The following is a 25174-nucleotide window of genomic DNA, read 5'->3' on the forward strand; positions in this document are numbered from 1 at the left end:
AGTTCCTCAAAAAAACTAAAAATAGAGTGGCCATATGATCCAACAATTCCACTCCTGAGTATATGCCCAGAAGAACTGAGAGCAGGGACTTGAAGGGGTATCTGTACAGCTATGCTCACAGCAGCAGCATCCACAATCGCCAAAAGGCAGAAGCAACCCAATGGATAAACACAATGTGGTATGTACATACAATGGAGTAGTATTCAGATATAAGAAGGAATTTAGTACTGATACTTGCTACAGCGTGGATGAACCTCAAAAACATCATGCTAAGTAAAATAAATCAGACATAAAAGGTCACATACTGTATGATTCCATTTATCAGAATAGGTAAATCCGTACAGACACAGTAGATTAGTGGTGGCTGGAGGAAGGGGGATGTGGAGTGACTACTAATAAGTAGGAGGATTCTCTTGGGGGTGATGAAAACATTCTGGAATTAGTAGTGATGGTTGTAAAACCTTGTCAATAGGCTAAAATCTACTGAATTACACATTTTAAAATGGTTAATTTTAGAGTTATGTGAATTTTAGCTCAAGTTTTTAAAAAAGTATGTTTGTATGCTTAAATAGTCACATATACCCATGGAAGAGGAATATTTTGAATTTTCATAAAACATATTCATTACTGCTCTAACCATTTTACATATACTTACTCCTCAGAATATGGCTATTATCCCCATTTTGCAGATGAATAAACTGAGGCAGATTTTAAGTAACTTAATTAAGTATATTACTCATCTTGCTCCCCTGCCCCCCAATCTATATTCTTGGTGGCCAATCCATGTTGGTAAATACAAACCTAGCTTATTCTTCTTAATTGCCACGCAGGATTCCACAGTGCCAGCTATTAACCTGCTATCTTTTCTTCAGTCCCCTCAGTCACAGCCTCCCCCAAACCTTGAACACTAAGCCTTCTGTGGCCTACCCACAACATGCCACAGAGTCTGGGGAGAGCCCAGCAGAGAGCAGGAGAGTAATGACTGCCTGGTCCTCCTTCCAGGCCTCAGCCCTAAACCAAAAAATGGAAGACTAGGGAATCCCGGAAGCAAACACCGGTTTCAATCATTCACTAACTTACTCCTTTAGCAGAAAGGCAGGGACATCACTCCAAACAGCTACAAACTGCTAGAGGAAAGGAGAAAGACAACAGTTCAAAAGCCTAATTATGATTCCAACATAATTCCGGGAAAAGGCACTGACTAAAAAGTGACATATAAACGAGGTAAAGAATATCCAAGAATAAGTGGCCCCCAAAAGTGGTAGCAGACCATCCCAGACGCTGGCATTTTATCCACTGCCCCTGTTTAAAGTTTATTTAAAAATGAAAAATAAAAAACAGCTAGAGAAGGAGAAGAAAGAAGTTGGTTCCAAAGTCAATATTGATAAGAATATTTCCCATAAAAATCAGTCCTTCAGATGTGTATTGGTTATTCTACTGGGCTCTATGGGACCTTATAATAAAATACCTGGAACTGATGAATGGATAAACAATATATGGTATATTCATACAACAGAATATTATTGGCTGTAAAAAGGAATGAAGTACATACTACAATATGGATGCACCTTGAAAACATTATGCGAAGTGAAAGAGGCCACATATTATATAATTCCATTTATATGAAATATCCAGAATAAGCAAATCCATAGAGACATAAAGTACATTAGTGTTTGCCAGGGGCTAGGAAGAGGCTGGAGAGGAGGAAAGGCAGTGACTGTTAACAGCTATGGGGTTACTTTTTGGGATAATAAAAATGTTCTAGAATTAGATAGTGGTGATGGTTCCTAACCTTGTGAATATACCCAAAAAAACACTGAATTGTACACTTTAAAAGGGTGAATTTTACAGTATGTGAATTATAGCTCAATTAAAAAAAGAAAAATGTGGGGCCGGCCTGGTTGCTCAGTGGTTAAGTGCACACATTCTGCTTCAGTGGCCCGGGGTTCCCTGGTTCAGATCCTGGGTGCGGACATGGCACTGCTTGGCACACCATGCTGTGGTAGGCGTCCCACATATAAAGTAGAGGAAGATGGGCATGCATGTTAGCTCAGGGCCAGCCTTCCTCAGCAAAAAGAGGATTGGCAGCAGTGAGCTCAGGGCTAATCTTCCTCAAAAAAAAAAAAAAAAAAAAGAAAAGAAAAATGTTTAAGACATAACAGAATATACACTTATACATCCAATATGACTCAACCATGTTGAAAAAAGCCTATCATACTAGATTGAGCTATGAGTCATATAACAGTATTGCCACTGGGAGCAAGACTTTCTTCTTTCCTTGTCACTTTCCAAATTTTCTACAATGAACACGTAATTTTACAATCAGGAAAAAAAATAAGAACATCATCGAACTGGATGATAGTAGTATTTAAATTGTTTCCAAAAACAGTAATGTGAAGGGGCCAGCCCGGTGCACAGCAGTTAAGTTCATGTGCTCCACTTCGGCAGCCCGGGGTTTGCAGGTTCAGATCCCAGGCATGGACCTACACACCATTCATCAAGCCATGCTGTGGCAGCATCCCACATACAAAATAGAGGAAGATTGGCACAGATGTTAGCTCAGGGCCCATCTTCCTCACCAAAAAAAAGTAATGCCAAGAAAATAGTGTTCTCCTCTCCCATTCTTAGGGCTCTCACCAGCGAAACAACTGAATGAAACACAGAGCCAAATGCATGACATATTTGGGGACTGGGCAGAGGAAGGAACAATGCTTATGACACCAACCCACTGCAGCAGACCTGAACACTGCCAAGAGTGCTAGAGCAAAGCAGACTGGGGACAGAAGTCGAGTGGAATCGCTCCCTCCATTGCTATTTGTTTCCTATGACAGGTATGTATTTCATAAGAAGTTAGTTGCTTTTAAACAGTGGGGTGGACAAATCATCATGATACGGCCAAGCTAGCAACAAAAGTGCCCATACAAATGTCCCTGTAATTGCCCCCTTCTGAAATTTATTGGTCAAGTGGGGCAGAAGGGTCTACAAGGCAAACCAGAAATTCCACACACCCACCACTGCTCTCAGTCTCTGGTAGGGTGTCTGTAAGATCAAGGCATCACTGGGAGCTCAGCCATGTGTTTGCTATACTTAAAAACTGCTAATTAAGCCCTTGAGTATGACGTTAGGCCCCAAATTCTATTGCACAAGCATTTCACCCAGATCCAACCCCTCAGATTGTAACATGATCATACTTCAAGCTGTTTAGAAAACATGTGAGTACTAATTCGGATAGTACCTATTACTGATGAATAGGGACTGGAAGTAGGTAGGCATGCTCAAGTAATTTTAAAGCTTTTAATAAGTAACAAATGTCCATCAATAGTCAAGGAAAAGTTATAATTAGAGGAAGATAATTTAGTTAACTGCAAACTTTTTTGGAAATCAAGTCTATAAAACAGCAAGGTCACCTCTTTGAGGCTCTATTTACTCACCAACCAAGTTCACCTGAGGTTTTTAAGGATGCCCACCACCCCCACCCACCACCAAATCTCAATTTTTCTAATCTTCCAACTCCTCCTCCCCATGCTGCTTCCATCTCCAACTGCAGGGATTCCCAGAGTCCTGTCTACAGCTCTCCACTCCCAGCGCAGACTTGGTTTGGAAACTATGCTCTTGCGGCTTCCACTTGGTCACTTCAAAACATACATCCACAGACTTGCAATCCACATGGCAACTCCATGTCTCTGTTATTGCTCACAACCGAATCAAAGTCTTATACAAGCGTATCTGAGAAGCCAAGCTGTGGTCAGCTCTCCCCATCCTAGCAGTAGGGCAGGCTGGAAATCTCATCGCCAATTTCTAAAATAGGGTGGAGGATTCATAACCTGGTAATTTCCTCAAATATAGAAAGCCTATTTCAAAATTAATGTTCAGCCATGAATACAACAAAAACCCACTGTACTATGTGAATTTTGATTTTAAAACCCTTGAGGTTTCCCATGGCTCTTAGGGCAAAAAAATCCATATAATTTAATATGGTTTAAGACTATTATCAAGTATTGCTCTCCAACTTCATCTCTCATCTGCTCCTAACTAATTCCTTAAGTAAGCACCTTTAAAAAGGAACACATTTTAGGTCTTATTACCTTCTAGAATGGATCCCTGATCACTCCCAGTCTTGGTTAACCTCCTGTACTGGGTTAAATAGTGTCCTTTAAAAATTCACATCCTCTAGTACCTGTGAATTTGGCTGTAATCCAATGACTGGTATCCTCATAAGAGGAGGGAAATTTGGGCACAGAGACAAGAGGGAGAACTCAATGTGACTACCTAGGCAGAGATTGGAGCATGCATCTACAAACCAAGGCACACAAAGACCGCTGGCAACCAGGAGAGAGGCTTGCCAGCACCTTGATTTCGGACTGCTAGCCTCCAGAACTGTGAGAATAAGTTTATGTTGCTTTAATCCTCCCAGTTTATGGGATTTTTTATGGCAGCCTTATGAAACTAATACATCCCCCTATCCCCACTGTAAGCACCTTGGACTTAACAATCAGGGGCTTGTGTTTACTGCACTTTAATAGGCAATTCATCTATCCGTGCTGGAATTAGACTCTTTATCTCACTGCTCTGTCTAGAATAGGCCTTAGCACACAGTTGCAGACTTTGGAAATCCAACACAACAGAGAGCCCATCTCTGGCAGCTCTATGTACACACACAATAATTAAGCACCAAACACTCTTCCGATTCTTCACATACATCAGCCCATTTAATCATCCAGAGAACCTTCAGAGGTAGGTATTAAACCTGTTTTCAAGATGCAAAAACTGAGCATCTCAGAGGAAAGGCCACTTGGCCAGTCAGACACTAAGGACATGGGGAGTCAGGATTCAGATGCCCTGTGACTAAAGCCAGTGCTTATTATGCTATACCATGCGTTTCTCAGAAGGTCACCATCTTGAATGTAAAATGATTCTTCAAAAGCCTTCAGACCAACATGAAGGACAGAAAGTCAATAAATGTTCTATCTGGTTGACAGGTACAGGCAGATTCATTATATACTCTCTACTTGTATATGCTTATATATAAGTAGAGAAAATATAAAAATAAAAGTTCTTCATACTCATTAAAGTGATGGCTGATTTCTGAAATCTACTTCAAAAGTCAAAGTTACAAATTAATATCAGTATTTCTCAACAATTTCAATAATCCTTGGGCAAAGGTGTCAACTTCACCCCATTCATTAAAATTTCACTATGTAAGGGCACTACATAAGTCATTATCTCTGAATACAAGAAGAACAGGTACACAAAAAAGCTACTTTTCTGTATTGCAGAGAACAGTGTTGATCTCACCACACATCTCACAAAAATGTGATTTTCTCAAAGATTAAGTTTCCCAAAACTTCAACTATGCCATAAGAAAAATGTTCTCTCATTTTTTATATTGTATAGACAAAAACAAAATTTTAATTTAAGCAATTTTTCTAAAATAAAAAAAAACCTCAAGCACTATATCTGTCAGAATTCAATCACAACCAAAAGTGCAACTAAATACAAAATCACAACCATCATCTGCCACCCTAATAATTACCCTCCCACTTTTCATACAATTGTTATATTATATCCTCTACAGTGAGATGAAAATGGCCCCATTCATTAGAGACAGCTCAGACAAGTATAAAGATCAAAATTCTAGAACTCCATAACAAACTCACTAATTTTCCTTAAGCCAAGCCATGTGTGGAAACAACATAAGTACTTTGATCATTTGGATAAACAAGTCTTTGATACTAGTTATTCACAGACATACAATGAACATTGATGGACGTGTAGAGGAAAAATTAGGACAGGTGAGCTGATGGATTTACATGTTTACATGAAGGCTAACATGCAAATCATATATCTGATAAGGGACTTGTATCTAGAATATATAAAGAACTCTTATGACTCAATAATAAAGACAAATAACCAAACTGAAAAATGGGCAGACTGTGAATAGACAGTCCTCCAAAGATATACAAATTGCCAATAGATGCTTGACGTGCATCATTAGTCATCAGGGAAAAGCAAACCAAAACCACAATGAGATATCACTTTACACCCACTAGGATGGCTACAATCAAAAAGTCAGATACAACAAGTGTTGACAAAGCATATGGAAAAACTGGAACTCTCATATACTACTGGTAAGAACGGAAAATCATACAGCCACTCTGGAAAACATTTTGGCATTTCCTAAAAACCTTAAACAGAGTTACCCTGAGACTCAGCAATTCCACTACTAGTTATATATCCAAGAGAAATGCAAACACGCACAAAAATTGTACAAGAATGTTCACAGCAGCATTATTCACAATAGTCAGAAAAGTAGAAACCCAAATGTCCATCACCAGACGAATGGGTAAACAAAACCTGGTATATCCATACAATGGAGTATTATTCAGCAATGAAAAGGAATGAAGTACAGATACAAACTACAACATGGGGGAGCACTGAAAACATTTTGCTAAGTGAAAGAAGCCAGGCGCAAAGACTACAATGATTGTATTTTTATGAAAAGCCCAGATTAGGCATATCTAGAGAGACAGAAAGACTAGTGGTTGCTTAGGGCTGAGGGGGTTGGGGCAGACACAGAAGTGATATTTAAGGAGTACAGGATCTCTTTTTGAGGTGATGGAAATATTCTAAAATTAACTGTGGTGATAGTTGCACATATCTGTGAATATACTAAAAACCATTAAATTGTACACTTTAAATAGCTGAAATGTATGATATGTGGATTATACCTCAATAAAGTCATTAAAAAAAGGAGGCTGTATTTCTAAGAATGAGAAACTGGAAACAATGTATACTCCCAATAAAAGATACATAAATTAGTCTTTTCCAATTATACAGCCATTAAAAAAGACTAGCCAGGAATGGATCTCTACCAGACACCTAGCAGGTACTAAAAACTAGCGTGCAAACCAGCACTGATGGTATCCTCCCATTTATGTTAATAACCACACATGTACAGCCAAAAAATATAGCACGTTCAGCAAGTTCTCCACTAAATCTCCTAGTAAATGGAAATTTTCACCCTGACTTTTTGTTTGGCTTTTTACATAAGCAGGATGTATTTACAAAAATGAGAACAACCTTTAGTTCACATTGGTGTCATTTATATGCTAGCTTCTTTACTTTCTTATTATTAAAGACCACAGGTGTATTGTCAAAAGGACTTAGGAGCCAACTTGAAAAAGCTCCCACTGGCTAAAAATAGGACAATTTGACTATCAGTAAAGCTAACAAAAATGGACCGAAACACAGTGTTAATACAATCAAGTCAAGTATTTAAAGAAAAGTATCAGTTACCGTTGGAGAACTGAGAACTGGCAAATAAACAGAATCATTTATCTTGCCTTTCTCGTAGGAACTCAATCTCACAGTAACCAAATAGTATAGCTGGGACAGTTTCTCTTTATAAAAGTGTTTCAATTAATAAATGAAAGAATAATAAAATTGGAAAATCACCCTTTTGCCTCTCTTCCTTAAATAACGGATTTCTCAAAATCTATGGCTGCTAAATTGCAAAAAGAGAAAGCCAAATATGAGCTTCCGGATAGAAGTCTGTACCACCACCTATGAATTATTCTTGTTTAAAGAGAAAGAGGGGGGAGGGGAGGGAGGGAGGAGGGAATCTGAATATGACCGAGCACTTGGTGGTTTTCAACCTCAGCAGCATAGCAGAATCATCTGGGGGCTTAAAATACTGATGCCTGGGCCCTAACCCCGGGGAGCTGATTTAAATAGTTGGAATATAGCCTGCATAGAATTTTTTATGAAACTCTCCAAGTGATTATAACCTGAAGCCAAGGTTAAGATAACTGCTCTAGATCTAAGTACTAATGCACAGGAATATAGAGAACTGAGAAACAAAACTACACTACAAGGATGAAATCAGTTAATCTCGATGTGACAGGACAAAAAAGTCCAGTTTCTTCAACCAAATGGCAAGGAAAAAAAAAAAGGAGTGGGAATCCAAAGATTGAGAGGCTTAAGAGAAATCAACCAACTATAAAGTACGGACCTTATTTGGATCCTGATGCAAACAAATTATATTTAAAATATGTGAGGCAACTACAATATCTGAATAGACTTCACATTTTGTAATAAGAATTTTTCTGTGATGATATTGGTTACGTTTTTAAAAGTCCTTGTCTTTTAGAAATACAGGCTGAAATAATTATCAATAAAATTATTTACTGACATTTATTCAAAACTATCAGATGAGGTGGGAGGAATGAGAGGAAATGAGATTGGCCATAAACCAATTGTTGAAGTCGGGTAATAGGTTCATGGAGTGATTCATTATACTATTCTCTTTACATTTGTACATACTTGAAACTATCTATTTTAGAAAGCTTTAAAAATTTGAAACATTTTTTAAGATAAAGATCTACTAATATTAATGGCTGAAGAATCAGCATATAATATAGTTCATACGAATCAATAAGAAAATGAGAATTGTCTCCAATATTTTCTGAAAGACACTTTCAAGAAAACGAAAAGACAAGCCACAGATTGGAAGCAATTATTTGCAACACATGTATCTATAAAAAAGCTTGTATCAGAATATATATCAGAAATCTCAAAACTCAACGATAAACAAATTTTTGAATGTTCAAAAGATTTAAACATGACACTTTTCCAAAAACATAAATGGGTAGCAAATACATACATTAAAAAAAAAAAAAGTTCAACATTTAGTTATTAGGGAAATGCAAATCGAAACATCAATGCGATCATCACACCCTCCAGGATGGCTAAAATAAAGACAGACAGTAACAAGTAATGGAAACGGTGTGGAAAAATTGGAACCCTCATTCATTGAGTGGGATTCTCTAATGGTCTAGTCACTTCAGAAAACAGTTTGGCAGTTCCTCAAAATATTAAACATAGGATTACCATCTGACTCAGCCATCCCATCAGGAATTGCTCTACTATCTCTATGAAGGGAACTGAGAACACAGGCCCCACAAAAATTTGTATACAAATGTTCATACCAGCCTCATTCAGAATATTCAAAAAGTCGAAACCATCCAAATGTCCATCAACTGATCAATGAATAAACAAAATGTGGTATGGCTACACAACGGAATATAACTTAGCAATCAAAAGGAATGAAGTATTAGTAATATTTAGCTTAATACAGATGCAGATAGTTACACACAGAAATATTTATAGACCTGTATATACCCAGGTTAGTATATACACATGCATTTCCTTCCTCTGTCAGCTGAGAGAACCATAAGCAATGACATCCCAGTAGCAAAGGTCATACATACCTAGTGCCCAGATCTGGTTGGTAATACCATTCTACAATAAAAGGAGCCAAGGCTCGTTAGAGATATGGCTGATTCCAGGATTGGAGCAAGAATTGTATGAGATGATTGTGGAATATCTTGTAGTGCCAGAAAGTAAGGAAGTGCTCACAACAGAAAAACAAACACACACAATGGTGTGGGTAGCACAGGACACAGGAGCCAACTGAAAGCTTCCAACAGCCAAAGCTGGAACAATATGAGTAAATTAATATTGGATTATAACTCAACATACAAAATAAAAATCCATGAGTCCAAAGATTGAAAAAAATGGGGGAGGAGAGACAAATGTCCATGGAGGAGAATTCCAAATAATTTATGCAGACACCCCGACCTCAAGGAGGCAGAGCATAACTCCCCGCTCCCTAAGTTTGGGCTGGACACAGTGACTTTCTTCCAGTGAGTTCAGTATGGAAGCGGGGTTGGGAGGGGGAATGGCTTACAGTGAAGCAATTGAACACACCATTTCACCCAGGTGATCAAGGTTAACAGCAACAGTGCTAAGTCATGTTGCTGGTATGTACTCTTTTGATATGATGTAATAGGAATGGCATTATCTCTCTGAGGTCTTTCTCCCCAGAACCCATAAATCCAGTCTAATCGTGAGAAAAACTTCAGACAAGTCCCAACTAAGGGACATTCTACAAAATATCTGATCAATATTCCTCAAAATTGTCAAGGTCATCAAAAATGAGGAGAGCCTAAGAAACTAGAACAGCCAAGAGGAGCCTAAGGAGGCATGACAAGTAAATGTAACGTGGTGTCCTGGATGGGATCCAGGAACAGATAAAGGACATCAGGTAAGAAATCTGAATACAGTATGGACTTTAGTTCATGATAAACCAGGACCCAACAATGTTGGTTCATTAACTGTGATAAATGTACCATACTAATGTAAGATGTTAATGACAGGGGAGACTGGCTGTGAGGTATATGGAAACTCTGTACTGTTTTTGCAAATTTTTTTATAATTCTACGCTACTCTAAAAAGTTACCTTAAAAAAAAAAGAGGAGGAGGAAGCACTGATACACGTTGTAACATGGAAGAATCTTGAAAACAAACTAAATGAAAGAAGCAAGTCACAAAGGCCACATTTCGTATGATTCCATTTATATAAAATGTCCAGAATAGGCAAGTCCATAGAGACAGAAGGTGGATCAGTGGTTGCCAGGGGCTGGGGAGAGGGGAAAAATGGGACGTGAGTGTTAATGGTACAGGGTTGCTTTCTGGAGTGATGAAAATATTCTAAAATTACACAGTGTGATATTCCACGATTCAGTGAACGTATTAAAACCACTGAGTGGCAGACTTCAGGACTGGCCTTCTCATACCACGCTGGTGGGAACATAAATGGTAAAACTACTTTGGAAAATAGTTTGGCAGTTTCTTAGAACAAACATATACCTACCTTATGACGCAGTTATTCCACCCCTAGAATTCCAAGAGAAATCTAAGTGTTAGGAGGAAAAATTTTTTCCTCTACCAACAGGTTCAGTGATCAAGGGGCCTGTGAAATTTAACTGACAACAGATTAACAGGAGAAAAAATAAAGTTTATTCATATATGCATATGGGAGCACACAAAGGAAGTGGCTCTCTAATAGCTAAAGATGAGGATTTATATGCCTAACTTAATAGGGGAGACAGAGAGGAGAGAAAGATTTCATAGAAAGAGCAAATGGGAGATAAAGTTTGTGATGCTTGTTTGTGAAGGAGCAAACAGTCTTCTCCATCTTTTTTTAGGCCTTTAACAAGTTTGTTTTTAAAACTCCCCTGGAGAGAGTATTTACAGCAGTCTCACTCCCAGAAACGTCTGCCTTTAGTCAGATAAGGGAAGCTCTGAACAAGCTTCTTTCTGCATCTGTTGAATCTCAAATGTCTTTAGTTTAAAATAATCTTTGGGGACCAGCCCCGTGGCCGAGTGGTTAAGTTCACGCGCTCTGCTTCGGCGGCCCAGGGTTTCGCCAGTTCAGATCCTGGGCACAGACATGGCACCGCTCATCAAACCGTGCTGAGGTGGTGTCCCACATGCCACAACTAGAAGGACCCACAACTAAAAATACACAACTATGTACCAGGGGGCTGTGGGGAGAAAAAGGAAAAATAAAATCTTTAAAATAATCTTCAAACCCACTCTGGAGGTCCAACTGGACCCCCACAAAAGCATACACCCATACAGAAACCTACACATAAATGCTCATATCACCTTTATTTGTAGTACTCAAAAACCAGAAACAATTCAAATGTCCATCAACAGACGATTAGATAACAAATTGTGCTATATCGACACAATGGAATACTAGTCAGCTATAAAAAGGAGTGAGCTGCTGATGTACAAAACATGGGTAGATCTTAAAGTAGTTATGCAGACTGAAAGAAGCCTGACCAAGAGAGTACATATTTTATATGACTCCTTATATAAAACTCTAGAAAACACAAAGTAATTTATAGTGAAACAAAGCAGAGTTGCTTGAGGAGAGGGGTGGGACTATAAAAGGACATAAGGAAACCTTTGGGCAGTGTGATATTGTGTTTTGTAATATATATTTTGTCTTTGTCCACAGTTCCTGGCTCATGGCTCCCAAAACCACTGGAATTTCAATTTCCTAAGTTATGAGAACCATAAAGGTGCCATTTGTTATGTTAACAAGATGACCTTTGGACTCACCTAAGGGTGGGAGCTGGCAGCCAACCATGTGATTAGAGGGTTGGAACTTCCAGTCCCGCTCCCAGACCTCTAGGGTGGGGAGAAGGGAGAAGAAAGAGGAGCTAGAGATTAAGTTAGTCACCAATGGCCAATGATTTAACCAATCATACCCATGTAATGAAGCCTCCATAAAAACCCAAAAGGACCGGGTTTGGGGAGCTCCCAGGTTGGTGAACACATGGAGGCGCTGGGAGAGTGGCGCGCCCGAAGAGAGCTTGGGAACCCCATGCCTCTTCCCTCATACCTTGCCCTGTGCATCTCTTCCATCTGGATGTTCATTTGTACCCTTTACCATATCTTTTAACAATCTGGTAAACGTGAGTTAAGTGTTTTCCTTAGTTTTGTGAGCTGTTCTAGCAAATTTATCGAACCCGGGGAGAGGGTTATGGGAACCTGTGATTTATAGTCCGTTAGTCAGAAGTACAGGTAAAAACCTGGTCTTGAGACTCACATCTGAAACTTAAGGAGGGGGGTCACTGTAACCCCAGCCTATAACCATTCAATCTGCTGATGTCTGGAGAATTATTCGGTGCTGTGTGGGAGCCCTACACACACAAACACTGGAATTGTTACCAGAACCAAAAGAGGCAGTACGGTTATGTTCATTTTTCATTGTGGTGATGGTTTCACAGGTGTATACTTATGTCAAAACTTATCAAATTGTGGGGCTGGCCCAGTTGCACAGTGGTTAAGTTTGTGCACTCTGCTTCAGCGGCCCAGGGTTCACTGATTCAGATCCCAGGCATGGACCTACCCACCACTTATCAAGCCATGCTGTGGCAGGCGTCCCACATATAAAGTAGAGGAAGATGGGCACACATGTTAGCTCAGGGCCAATCTTCCTCAGTAAAAACGAGCAGAATTGGCAGCAGATGTTAGCTCAGGGCTAATCTTCCTCAAAAAAATAAATGAAAAATAAATGAAAAAATAAATAAAATGCTAAACTGATTTTTAAAAAATCTTATCAAATTGTATACGTTAAAGATGTGTAATTTATTACATGTCAATCATACCTCAATAAAGCTGTTAGAAAAGCTCTACTAATGTGGCTTAAGTTGTTATAAACCAATAAGAAAATGAGAATTACTCCCAATGTTTGACGTGAGAAAAGGCTCTCCAGTTTAAAAAAGAAAAGCAAATGCAGGAAATTAAATTATGTGCAATGGGATCAATACTGTTTTTAAAAAATTGTAAGCGTACACACATGGAAAAAAGAAAAAAACTGGATGATAAATCCTTAATCTTGACACATTATAACTACTATTCACCCTATAAGTGTGAGAAGTATTACCAGACATACACAGTTAGAGAAAAGGGCCAGGAACAGCCAAAAACAAATGGTCAACATGCACTTAAAAAGTTTCACTGTCGGTCAAAGTTAGGTAAATATGTCAAATGAAATAATAATGCCAGTTTTTCCAGATAAAACTGGCTAAGATTTTAAATTATTTTACCATAAATTATGCTGGAGAGAATACGGGTGAGCAGTCTCATTTATTAGTGGGGGAAGTATCAAGAAGCACAAAATTTCTCCAAAGTTTTGTATAACAGCAAATGGCCTAAAAATTCACACTCTAATCTGCTAATTCAGTTTGTGTGTATTTCTGCATAGGAATATGAAAGGTGGTATACCAAAACTTTTTTGTACCCTACTTTCCAATTTTATCCCATGAATCTGTATCACTTCTAATGGGAGGAGGGGCATTTAAGTCATTCCTTTAACCATGGCTTCTGAAAAAAGCAGTTCAAACTGAAATACCAACTAAGAGTTTTTCTGCTCCTTGACTGACCAGGACATGAGGATATAGATGAAGCACAAAGATTTGGGGAAGGAGGCTGAAGCAGGCAGAGTACCATTAGATGGGAGTTAAACCATTCCAACTCTCTCAGGAGTAGCTAGTTGGAAGATTCAAAGAGCAGGCAACCCCTCCAGGACATCCCATTCTTCCACATGAATGAAATTCCACAAGTGCCAGCTAGAGCTAAATACAGAATTTGTCAGCACACAATCATTCTTACCCCCTTCCCTCCCTTCTCATGGGCTGTGTATGCAGCACACACAGATGCTAAAGCCACAGTTAGATAGCTCACAGACTCATTTTTGGAAAGAAGCTTAAAACTTCACAACTGTTTCTGTCACCTTGAATCTGACATCTTTGTCTTTGCATTTTCTTAATCTCAATTTCGTGGCTAGTGACAATAAGATATGTCACCTGCATATGGAGGGCAAGCCTCTGCATAACACTTTCACTTCCCAGGGGGTGCAAGGGCAGCTATGACAGCCGTGATGGGCTTTCAAAGACACTCAGACATTCTGACCTATTACTGGAAGGCCATGCAGATCCACTTTTAACTTCTTCAGAACCCAGCCCCAAACAAACTATGAAACTGGGAATTGTGTTACAATGGCCTTACTTAACTCAATTGTCACCAAAGCAAGGCAGAATAACGGAGAAATGTTTCATCCAAGAGATTACAAACAAAAAGCATTTTCTGTGGGTAGAAATGAAATAAAAATAACAAACATTCACAGTTATTTGTTGACAAGTGCAATACATACTGTGGGTGAATAAATTACAACACATAGAAGGTAGAACAATAATATTAAGATGAATAAGAACTAGAGGCAAGGAGAAGGAATGTTACTGGTTTTAAATGTGAATGTTCATTAACCACCACATCCAGCCCTTACTCTTAAATGCATTTAGTTCAAGAAACAAGTACATTGCTAAGCATCTGAAAACAAAGCTAAAAACTGAACAACCTAGTAAATCTCATTAATAGCCATTCTAGGATATTCATGACATAAAATATAACGTGCTCAGGTTAAAATGCACAAGACTGGGACCGCTTGCTACACACACTAACCAGCTGAGCTAGCCCTACAAAAATACAAAGTATTTGAGTCCACAAATGATTTTTGGAGGGAAAAACATATGAAAAAAGGAAGAGATTGCTCTTCTCTACATTCACAATTGCTGCTTGGCTGTAAATGGATGGCCAATACTGCCCACGGTATGGCAGATGTGGCCCAAAAGAAGGCAGAACCAGCAGGCCTTCCTCACCGAGCCGTGCAGAATTCCCAATGCCTGGCTAAGCCTCAAACGAGAAAGGCAACACTTTCGGCGAACTTGTCAGAGTCCCATAGAGCACAAAGGCTCAGCTCAAGAAAAAGCTGATTCAGTAAGTGGTGCTACCACAACTAGAAAATCATTTTGGAGGAAAAATCTAAGGATAGTCAACTAGCTCACTCTATACATAGAACAACAAAAATACTCAGCTGGAAATGACGGTTACACCTCTGGAATGTAGCATTGCATATATATATATATATATATATATATATATATATATATATATATATTTTCTTTTTGGTTCCTGTTTTCTACAATGAACATAAAACATTTATAATTTAAAAAGTTAAAATGGACAACACTCATTACTATAAGATGGTCAATGGTCAATTTCTTAGGAGCTTACAATGAGAATAACCCAATAACCTCAATTCCTCAGGGGGCACCCAGAAAAAGATGTGTCACCTGGCTTAGAGGTCACCCACCTCAGCTTCCATGACCAAGGAGAACTTGCTGCCATCCAGTCTCAGCATGCCTTCTGCCCACAGGACTGGCCTTCCAGAAGAGGCCTTGCCCCACAGAAAGTCTGAGCCCATCTCCTTACTACTAATCACCCTGACTAGTCCTTCCTGTTAGCACCAAACAACACAATTATGTCAGGCACCTCATTCTCAGAAGCCTCCCCACACATATCTTTTAACATGTAAGTCAATAATACATAATATTCTTAATACCTAAAAGCTAGTTCAATTGTAATCAATGAAAGTCTCATGTCCAGGGAATGTGGTCATGTAATCTTTCTTCACTGAACAAATGCCAACAAATGTCAAGGAGAAGAAAGGTCCTACACTGCAATGAGCACAGTCCAGATCCATGTAGAACGCTATACTCAGTTCTGAACCCTACTCTCAGAGACTCAGAAACCACGCCCCCAGAGAGAACCAAGCTCTGAGGGGCCAGGGGAGGAGAACAGAAGAGGGGCAGATGAGTGATCTGGAGAAGTGCATCTCAGATAAACAATGTATCCCCTACACGTGTTCTCTTCACGTATTGGGAGGACTTACACGTGAATGAGGTATGCAGAACCAAATAGAGATTTATGGAGGTCAAAATGGATAGGCTCTTGAAAGATCATCTAGCCCAGGGAGTCAAAAAATGTTCTTCTTGCATTCCAGCTACAAACAATTGGTTGTGATCATCTGGAGCACTATGTAATAAGAAGGATTGTGAGGCTTAATCCAGTCTCAGTGGGAAAAGAGTCTGTGAGAGAGTCCTCCTGATGTGGAAAGAAGGCATAGCAACCAGGTGCCATGGACTTCCCACCATTGGTCCTTGATCAGTGGACTGGATCATGGAGAGGCCATAGAGTTATTGCAAGGTATATACAAATCCATACATGCTTTCACGAACTTTTGGTAAAGTGAATAAACAGTGAATCTTATACATGTGCACACCATAATTTTTTGGATATACATATGGGTTGTTTAATTTAAAAAACGAATTAGTGTTATTGAGAGTCTTATTTCCTAAAGGTAGGAAACCATTGATGTAATTCACACACCAAGGTCTTTTAGACCTAGAAAATCCTGCATGACTAAAAAATAACTTCCCAAAAGGATGAAGCAACTTACAAAAGACAATCAACACAGGATTTTTTGAATTTCCATGAGAGAAAAATAAAGCGATGAGAAATTAAGGGTTAAAAAATTAGTATGAAGTCAGTGGTCAAGTTGAAACCCCAAAATATACAGTAAGGTAGAGATGAACCTTAAACCCAGTAATAGACAACACCTAGCTGAACCTGGTCAATAGAAAGTAACTAAGGCTCCATCATGTACTACAAAGCCATGTCTCTAGCAGCACAGGGAAGCAGATGAGCAAAAGTCTTCTTATTAAACAAACATTAATTAAACAGCAAGTCAGGATAAAATTGCTAGCATACAGAAACAAAGCTGTGTCTGATAAAAGACTTGCCCATGTTGAGTTAAGCAAGAAAGAAACATGATTAAGTCATGTCTTTTATGGAAAAGAAATCATAAAGATTATTTGACATCAGAAATATTTGTTCAGCTGGGCAACTTCAAGTAGTGTTCAACAATACTGCAATATTAGAAGTGCACAGAACATGCTCAGTTGATGGCCATCAGATTTGCTGAGAAAGGAGAACGTGGAGGTAATGATGGGTGTAAACTTGGGAGGGCTTAGCATTAATCCCTCCTAATGAGGTTTGCACCTTAGGGCACACACAGTCTGCTCAACAGCACAGCCATAAGGAGCACCACTCAATGATGCTTCTGACTTCTTTGTGGCTCATTTCTTCAACACTAAGGTCTGAGGTTTTTCTTTAAAATATTAAAAAACTGAGCTTCCCTCAAAGGAGAAAGTTGAATTTTAAGCTAAAATACTATTAGAAAGTCTAACCCAAAATACTTGAACTACTTAAAACATTAAAACAACTAGCCAAAGCAAGAAGATACCTGCAAGATTTCTTTCTAAAACGCAACTTGTTCCCTGCTAGTGAAGGGCCCAACATAGCTTCCAGGGCCCAACAAGATTTCAACTTGCTCTCACAAAACAAAAACAAAAACAAAACCCCACAAACAAACAAATACAACAAACAAAAGCATAACTAAAAAAAAGAAAAACTTCAGTGACTGATTTCTACTTCAATAAAACTCAGTGACCTGGGACAACAAATTTACATTCTATTTTTTTATGCCTAACCCCCCACCCAAAGTCCAATGAAATATTTTTAAAAAATCTATTACAGAGTTGAAAAAGTTTCCAACCAAGAGACGTTCAGTGTGTGAATAGTGACCAGCTAGTCTACACCAGGCACCGTTCTTGGTCTTTGATGACAACACAGGGAAGGCACAGCCCCTGACCCCAAAGTTGAGAGTACAGTGGGGGAATAGACACAGTCAGAAGGCAATTAAAATACAAAGTGCTAAATGGTACTATAGTGCTAAGTATGGGAGAAATACAGGAGAGATACCTCAATCCAGGTACGGCAGAAAAACATAAGGAAGGCTCTGTGGAAGAAATGACATCTAAGTTGAGGGCTAATTACTAGGAATTAAGACAGACAGAAAGGAGCAAATGGATTCTTGGCAGAGAAAACATGTGGGGCAAAAGCCCTGAAACTAAGAGTGTGATGGGGTTGAGGAAGTCAAGTCTTTACCATAGTGGAGTACAAAGGATGAGATTTCAGCCAAAGGACAAATCCCTTGAAGAAATTCATTAATCCATAATAAGCTATGGGGTGAGGCACTTGTGATATTTGCTGGTTCTCACAATGACCCTGAAAGGACCATGTTTTTAAGCCCCTTTTCAGAGATGGCTCCATATGATCAAGTCACCTTGGCCCAAAGTCTCACAGCCTGTAAGTAGCTGCCCTCAAAGTCCTGAGTCTTTTCACTCCCTCACCCTGGGTCTTGCTTGATGTTCAGACATGGAAACCACACCACTTCTGCCTTACAGGCTATGAAAACACTTCTCCAGATTTATGCGGAGAATAACAAGGCACTGAAAACATTTAGTGAACATCCGAGCTAAGAAGAATTCATTTTTTCATGGAGTCCAGAGAAGTTAAGTTAATACTATAAAGCTGTTCCATGCAGCAGATGCACCTCTAACACATAGCAGGGACTCAAAAAAGTTCAATGAAGGCTTATAAAAATGGACAGAAACAGAGAGAGGGAGGAGCGAGGCTCAGCAGTTCAGGAAAGGGAGACAATAAGAGGAGAGCACTGTTGCCAGCTGGCCGAGGTCAAGTCTGAGATAAGGCACTACCAGCACCATCTCCAATCTGATGTTGGACTGCCGCTGTCTTTTCTCTTATGTCTTGAAACGTACCAGTTATTAACTGGCCTTACACCAACACATGCCTCCTTCTTCCTTGTTATCTGAGAAGAATGCCACATCCTCTTTGCAAAATGGCAAACTATATACTGCACAGAGATCCCTCTAGGTTCTGAAGAAGTTAATCTTCATGTGTTTCCCTGTGATGAGAGTCCCCACTCTTGGGATTGTGGTTCTACCATTTATTTGACATTTGAGTGCTGACCACACTGTGGTCCTACTGTGGTAGTCTGAATGATGGTCCCAAATGTGTCTACCTCCTCATCTCTGAAACCTGTCAATGTTATCTCATGGCGAAAGAGACTTCGCGGATGTGATTAAATTAAGAATCTTGAGACAGGGAGATTATCCTTGATCCTCTGAGTGGGCCTGATAGAATCACAAGAGTCCTTGTAGAAGGGGCACAAGAGGAATCAAAGTCAGAGACAAAGCCGTGTGACAAGAGAAGCAGAGGCTGGAGTGATGCGCTGTGAAGATGGAAGAAGAGGCCATAAACACCAAGGAAGGCAGGCAGCCTCCAGAAGGTGGAAAAGACAAGCAAACAGACTCTCCTCCAGAGCCTCCAGAAGGAACCAGCCCTGCCCATACCTTGACTTTAAGTCATTGAGATTGATGTTAGACTCCTGGCTTCTAGAACTAAAAGAGAATCAGTCTCTGTTGTTTGCGGTGATTTCTTACAGCAGCAAGAGGAAACTAATACACCTATGCTTGTGTTAACATGTAAAACAATTTTCCGTGTCATCATTCACCTTTGAATTATTTTAAAATAGTCCAGAAAAACAACAAAGTTAGCAGATATAAATAAAACAAGAACACAATGTTGATAATCTTTACAGCTGGGACTTGAGGGTTCATCATACTATTTTCTCTATGTGTGTATGTTTGAAAACTTCCAAAATATAGAATTTCAAAAGTCACTTTTAAATTCCTAAGGAAGGTACTGCATTTCTATACCTTTCTCAACATCTTCGTTATCTCAGGATGCTATAATGCCACAGTCTGGGCGGCTTAAACAACAGACATTTATTCCTCACAGTTCTGAGGCTGGAAGTCTAGGAGCAGCGTGCCAGCAGGGTTGGGTTCTTGGTCAGGGCCAACTTCCTTGTTTACAGACAGTCCCTTTTTGCTGTATCCTCACAGGGCAGAGAGAAACCATTTCTCTTGTGACTCTTCTTATAAGGGCCCTAGTCCCATTCACAGGGCTCCACTCTGATGACCTAATTATCTCCCAAAGGCCCCACCTCGAAATACCATCGCACTGGGGATTAGGGCTTCAACATAAGAATTTTGGGGAAACACAAACATTCAGCCCATAGCATCCACTAAGGCCAGATAAGCCAATTTTTCCTGACATTAGAACAAACTGTTATTTCTTTAGTTTAACACCAGATCACATTATTGCTGGTGGTTATAGGACAAATGGTATTAAAAGTTGGCATTTTTAAACATGTTCTCAGTGTGTATGAGAGGCACATAGCAGCTGAGCAACTGAAGAAACATTCTTATTTCGCATATCCCATTTCTCTAGGATGGAGGATCATGGAGTAAAATGATGTACAAAAATTCTCCACTCAAAATATTCTCCACTTGCCTTTTTTGCTAATCACATATAGGTAAATCCATCTAAGGTGAACACAGTTCTAACACAACTTAACTCTGTAAGAGTCGAAAAACACAATGTCTCTGAGCTGTATCTGAACAGGTGGTGTTGGCCTCAGAGAGCCACAGCTGGCTTTGTCCTGCTCCTCCAGGGTACACATTTTGAGAGCCACAGTGCTGTCAACAGAGCTTTCTTGCCGCACGGCACCACCTCCGCCACACCAATATCACAACTAAAGGGGACCATTCTGACTAGGCTAACCCAGCCTCGAGGCAGGTAGGTAATAAAATCACGTCCTTCAACCAAGTTGCTTTATATGCACTGAAAATTTTAAGAACTACCTAAAGGCCCAAGCATCTCCATTTCACTTCAGAACAACTTCAAAAGCCACCTCATGACTGTGCCTGGGTCCCTCCCATAAGTACTCACACAAACACATGCCAAAGCTGAAGGACTACATGTGAACTCAGTTAGCTGGAAGAGGGAAGATATTCGAGATGCTACCAAAATTCAGATTTTTAACCCACATTTGAAGGAAAGGTCTCTATGAAACCCAGATAATTGTTCTACTGATCTAGAAGAACCCAAAAGGTAGGAAAAGGAAGCTGGTCACACTTAAGATTCAGCTGCTGTGACAAAACCATCTAATCTCTCCAGCAATACTTGCCTTCTCCCCACAGACCCACAGGAGAAGCAGTTGCAGGTCCCCTGCTGAGAGGGATCTAACATCAGAATCACCAGCATGAACTGCTGGAAACATTTTATTATCCAGGACCCTTCCTGCCCTGTTATAGGAAGGATCTTCAATCACTAAGACTCTCACAGGATGGAAAACATAACAGGAAGTCTTCTGAAATTAAGGTTGGAAAAGTCACTTCTTCCCTATGGGTTTGCATGGAGAAAACATAGTGGATTATAAGTATATAGTCATCCCCCCTTATCTGCCAGGGATGCATTCCAAGCCCCCACTGAATGCTTCAAAGTGCGGATAGTACCGAACCCTATATACACTATGTTTTTTCCTATATATACATACCTATGATAAAGTTCAATTTATAAATTAGGCACAGTAAGAGGTTAACAATAACTAATAATAAAATATAACAATTATAACAATATATGGTAATAAGAGTTACTGTAGATCTTACAACCTCAGCATCTGATTTTTTTCCTTTCCTTATCAAGTCAAGAACGTCCACCTTTTCACTTTAACGAAGCACTTTATGGCTTCTCTTTGGTATATCTAAATCGTCAGCATCACTCCTCTTGGGCTTTTGGGCCATTATTACGTAAAATAAGAGTTACTTGAACACAAGCACTGCGATACTTGGAAGGCCAATCTGATCACCAAGATGGCTACTAGGTGAGGAAGAGGCACGTAGGGTACACAGCATGGATGCGCTGGACAAAGGGATGATTCACGGGCTGGGCAGGAAGGAGCAGGACAGCTCGAGATTTCATCATGCTACTCAGAAAGGCACACAGTTTAAAACTTATGAGTTGCTTATTTCTGGAATTGTCCATTTACTATCTTCAGACCAAGGTTGACCGCAGGCAACTGAAAGTGCAGCTAAGGGGGGACCACTGTATAAAGCTAAAGAGAGATCAAACACAATCTGAGTTATGTTCATTCAACTACACTGCAAATTTCTATCATGGAATAAAAAAGCATCCCTGAGAGCAAAGGCACTTAAGTTCATTTCCATTACTGAACGATAGTTTTTATAAAAAGTAATATTTAAGAACAAAGAAGGAGGTGTTGGGAATAAAACATTTGAGCATTTGTTAGGGAGAGTGGGACAAAAATCTTCCCAGAGAAAGAATTTTTCAGACACATACATTCATTTTGGGTGACTTCAGGAAGAGAAAGAGTGAGATGAAGATAAAGAGACCACACAGTGACAAGATAAATTCAGAAGTGGAGATTAAGCTTTTATAGCAGATTGACAGGAATTTTATGTCTGCTAAATCTAATAATAAAAATCAGGGCTTGTCTTTTTGACTGACTTTAAAACTTCATTTTTAAAATAATTTTTGTATTTTACAAAGAGTCAGTTATTGACTGAAATTTTTTTAAAAACTGGTTCTTCCACACAGCTGGGGAAGGAATGCTCTAACATAGTAATGCTCAATGAGGAAAACGTCACCACTTAGGGAGTAGTTTTAGCAACATGTGGGTTCTTTGGGGTGGGGGAAGGGGCTTCGCTGATACTTCACAGGCAGGGACCAGACACGTCGTACATCCTGAAGTGTGCGGGACCGTCTCACACAATAAAGGGATGCCCCAGACGCTGCACAGCTCTTCAAAGTCCTTGACATTCACATATACAAAAAACCCATTTATCTAAGCCTATAACCTAACAAAGTATTTATTGCTCAGTTTTAATATACACTCTCTCTCCCAAAACTGCAATACCATGTAAATCAAGGTACAATTTTATTTGCATGTGCTTATCACCACTATAGAAAATCACTTAACTGAGAGCAACACAACTTTGAGAGACCCACGTCATACCCGTCTATTAGTGTCAATATTGGCCCACTGAGGGTTCTTCTACATACGGTACAATTGGTTACCTCATTATGCCTTATCTCATCAGGCCCAAGTATTCATGTATTGAAATATTATTTTGTATAAACTATTTCTCTTTTATTCTTCCTTTCTAGTATTCCTAGGACATTATATCGATTTTTAAATTAAATGTGTAACTGGGTTATATTTTCTGCAAATTTCATTTCAGGATCATAATTGGGACATTAGAAAATATGTGTTAAAAAGAGGGTGCAGGGGCCAGCCCTGTGGCCGAGTGGTTAAATTCACGCGCTCCACTTCGGCGGCCAGGGGTTTCACTGGTTTGGATCCTGAGGACGGACATAGCAGCACTCATCAGGCCATGCCGAGGTGGCCTCCTGCATAGCACCACAAGTACCTACAACTAGAATGTACAACTATGTGCTGGAGAGCTTTGGGGAGAAGAAGAAGAAGAAGAAAAAAAGACAGGGCACAGATCTGAGGGTTGAAAATGCAAGTCTATTTAAATACCTAAGTGCTTATTATGGTCAAACATGGGAAGGAATTTTTATACAAATAAAAACATACTGATGCAAGTTGTTGTTCAAAGTCACAAACAGACTTGCAGGGGATGTAAGAGGTCACTCCTATCTTTACACTATGAGATGACAGAACTACATACAGTTCATAGACAGCAGTGACTAAGAAAGGGGGCTTTAGGGTCAAGATTTCCTGGTTTGAATCCCACTCAGCCAATGTTAACCTCAAGACCTTGGCAAATTTCTCCATTTCTCACCTACCCTCCCCTAATCCCACCCCCTAATTGCCCTATTTCCTTCCTGTATCTAGGTTTGGCTGTAAGAATCAAATGAGAATTCATCTAAAGTATTTGCATAACTGCCCTGCACACGGTCAGGGCTCCCCACATGATGCTACTAAGTTGATCTAAAACTTAAAGGCAGAGTAGTAAAGGAAAGAGGGAAATGAGAGCTAGGAATGTGATAGTGATACAAAAATGAGTGAAAATGGACAAATCGAGACCTTGTACACAAAAAAAAAAAGAAGAAAAGAAAAAGTCTGAGTCTGAAATATCACTTCATTACCATCAACCCAACTAGGCTAATTAAACAATTTCAATCCTTTTTATATATACTTGTACATGGAGGAGGAATGAGACAAAACAACATTAGACCAAGAAAGAATCTAGCAAGATGAACACAAAGACCTCTATTTAGGTTATGGTCATGGTATGAAAAGCATCACGTGACATTCTCAGCTCACCCAGTGCTTACTGAACACCTCCCTTTTGTCCACCAGGCAAAAACCAATAACTGAGGAATCCTGAAAAGACGTCAGTGCATATATACTAGACATGTAGGAAAGACGACAGAAAATTATAGCCTTTCTCATCTCCACATGCAAAGAGACTCTAAACAATAAGACTGCACCGTGGATAAGACAAAGTAGGCCACTCAACAAGGCAAAAACACAACAGGGGAAAACGTCCTGAGGACTGGGGCAATACTGCCTTTCTGTGGTTGCTGATGCTAAAATTAGAAATAGGATTAAGAGTGCCCTGCCATTCCCAATTGGTTTACTGTTCTCAACCCTTGCCTGGGGACTTCCTCCCTCCCTCCTGCTAACCCCGAATATTTTGCTCATTAACATCAGAGATAGGAATCAATAGGAAAAGAGCAACAAGTAAAAGTTTTTATACACTTAAATTTGAAATGACCTCTCTCTTAGCATTACATATAAAGCTCTAGTGCTGAATCACATGGACAGTCTGAATACAAGTTTCTTTTTTAAATGATAGCTAAGGTCCTGTTCAGCCTCAATTCAAACAAGGGTTACATACAGGGGAAAAAAATTAACTTTAAAGCAAATTACTTATGAGCAGTTATTCTATTCTTGAGAAATATGTGATTCAACTCACCTCTTTTGAAATTTGGAAGGAACAGAAAACTATATTCAAAGAAACAAATTAAGCTTTAGTTCCAGATAAAATTGAGTGGCACATTCTACCCTGTTTCTCTCATGGAATTCTGAAACAAAATCTGGACAGGACATATGAAGAAGCTATTTGAAAACTCTGAAAAGTAGATGATAGCAGGT

The 25174-nt window shown here is 39.4% G+C and overlaps 2 protein-coding genes across 3 annotated transcripts in view; one reads left to right on the top strand and one right to left on the bottom strand.

The window, feature by feature from the left end:
- The window catches only part of MALSU1 (mitochondrial assembly of ribosomal large subunit 1), a 72441-nt gene extending 59391 nt beyond the window's left edge, over nucleotides 1-13050 (top strand). The window contains exons 9-11 of the transcript XR_011503478.1: nucleotides 2629-2831; nucleotides 9986-10105; nucleotides 11870-13050. The gene's annotated coding sequence lies outside the window, so the exon portion shown is untranslated. The remainder of the gene's footprint in view (nucleotides 1-2628; nucleotides 2832-9985; nucleotides 10106-11869) is intronic.
- The window catches only part of IGF2BP3 (insulin like growth factor 2 mRNA binding protein 3), a 136956-nt gene that overhangs the window by 48618 nt on the left and 63164 nt on the right, over nucleotides 1-25174 (bottom strand). The window lies entirely within an intron of this gene.

Source organism: Equus asinus, chromosome 1 (genome assembly GCF_041296235.1).
Source record: "Equus asinus isolate D_3611 breed Donkey chromosome 1, EquAss-T2T_v2, whole genome shotgun sequence".
NCBI classification, from domain to species: domain Eukaryota; kingdom Metazoa; phylum Chordata; class Mammalia; order Perissodactyla; family Equidae; genus Equus; species Equus asinus.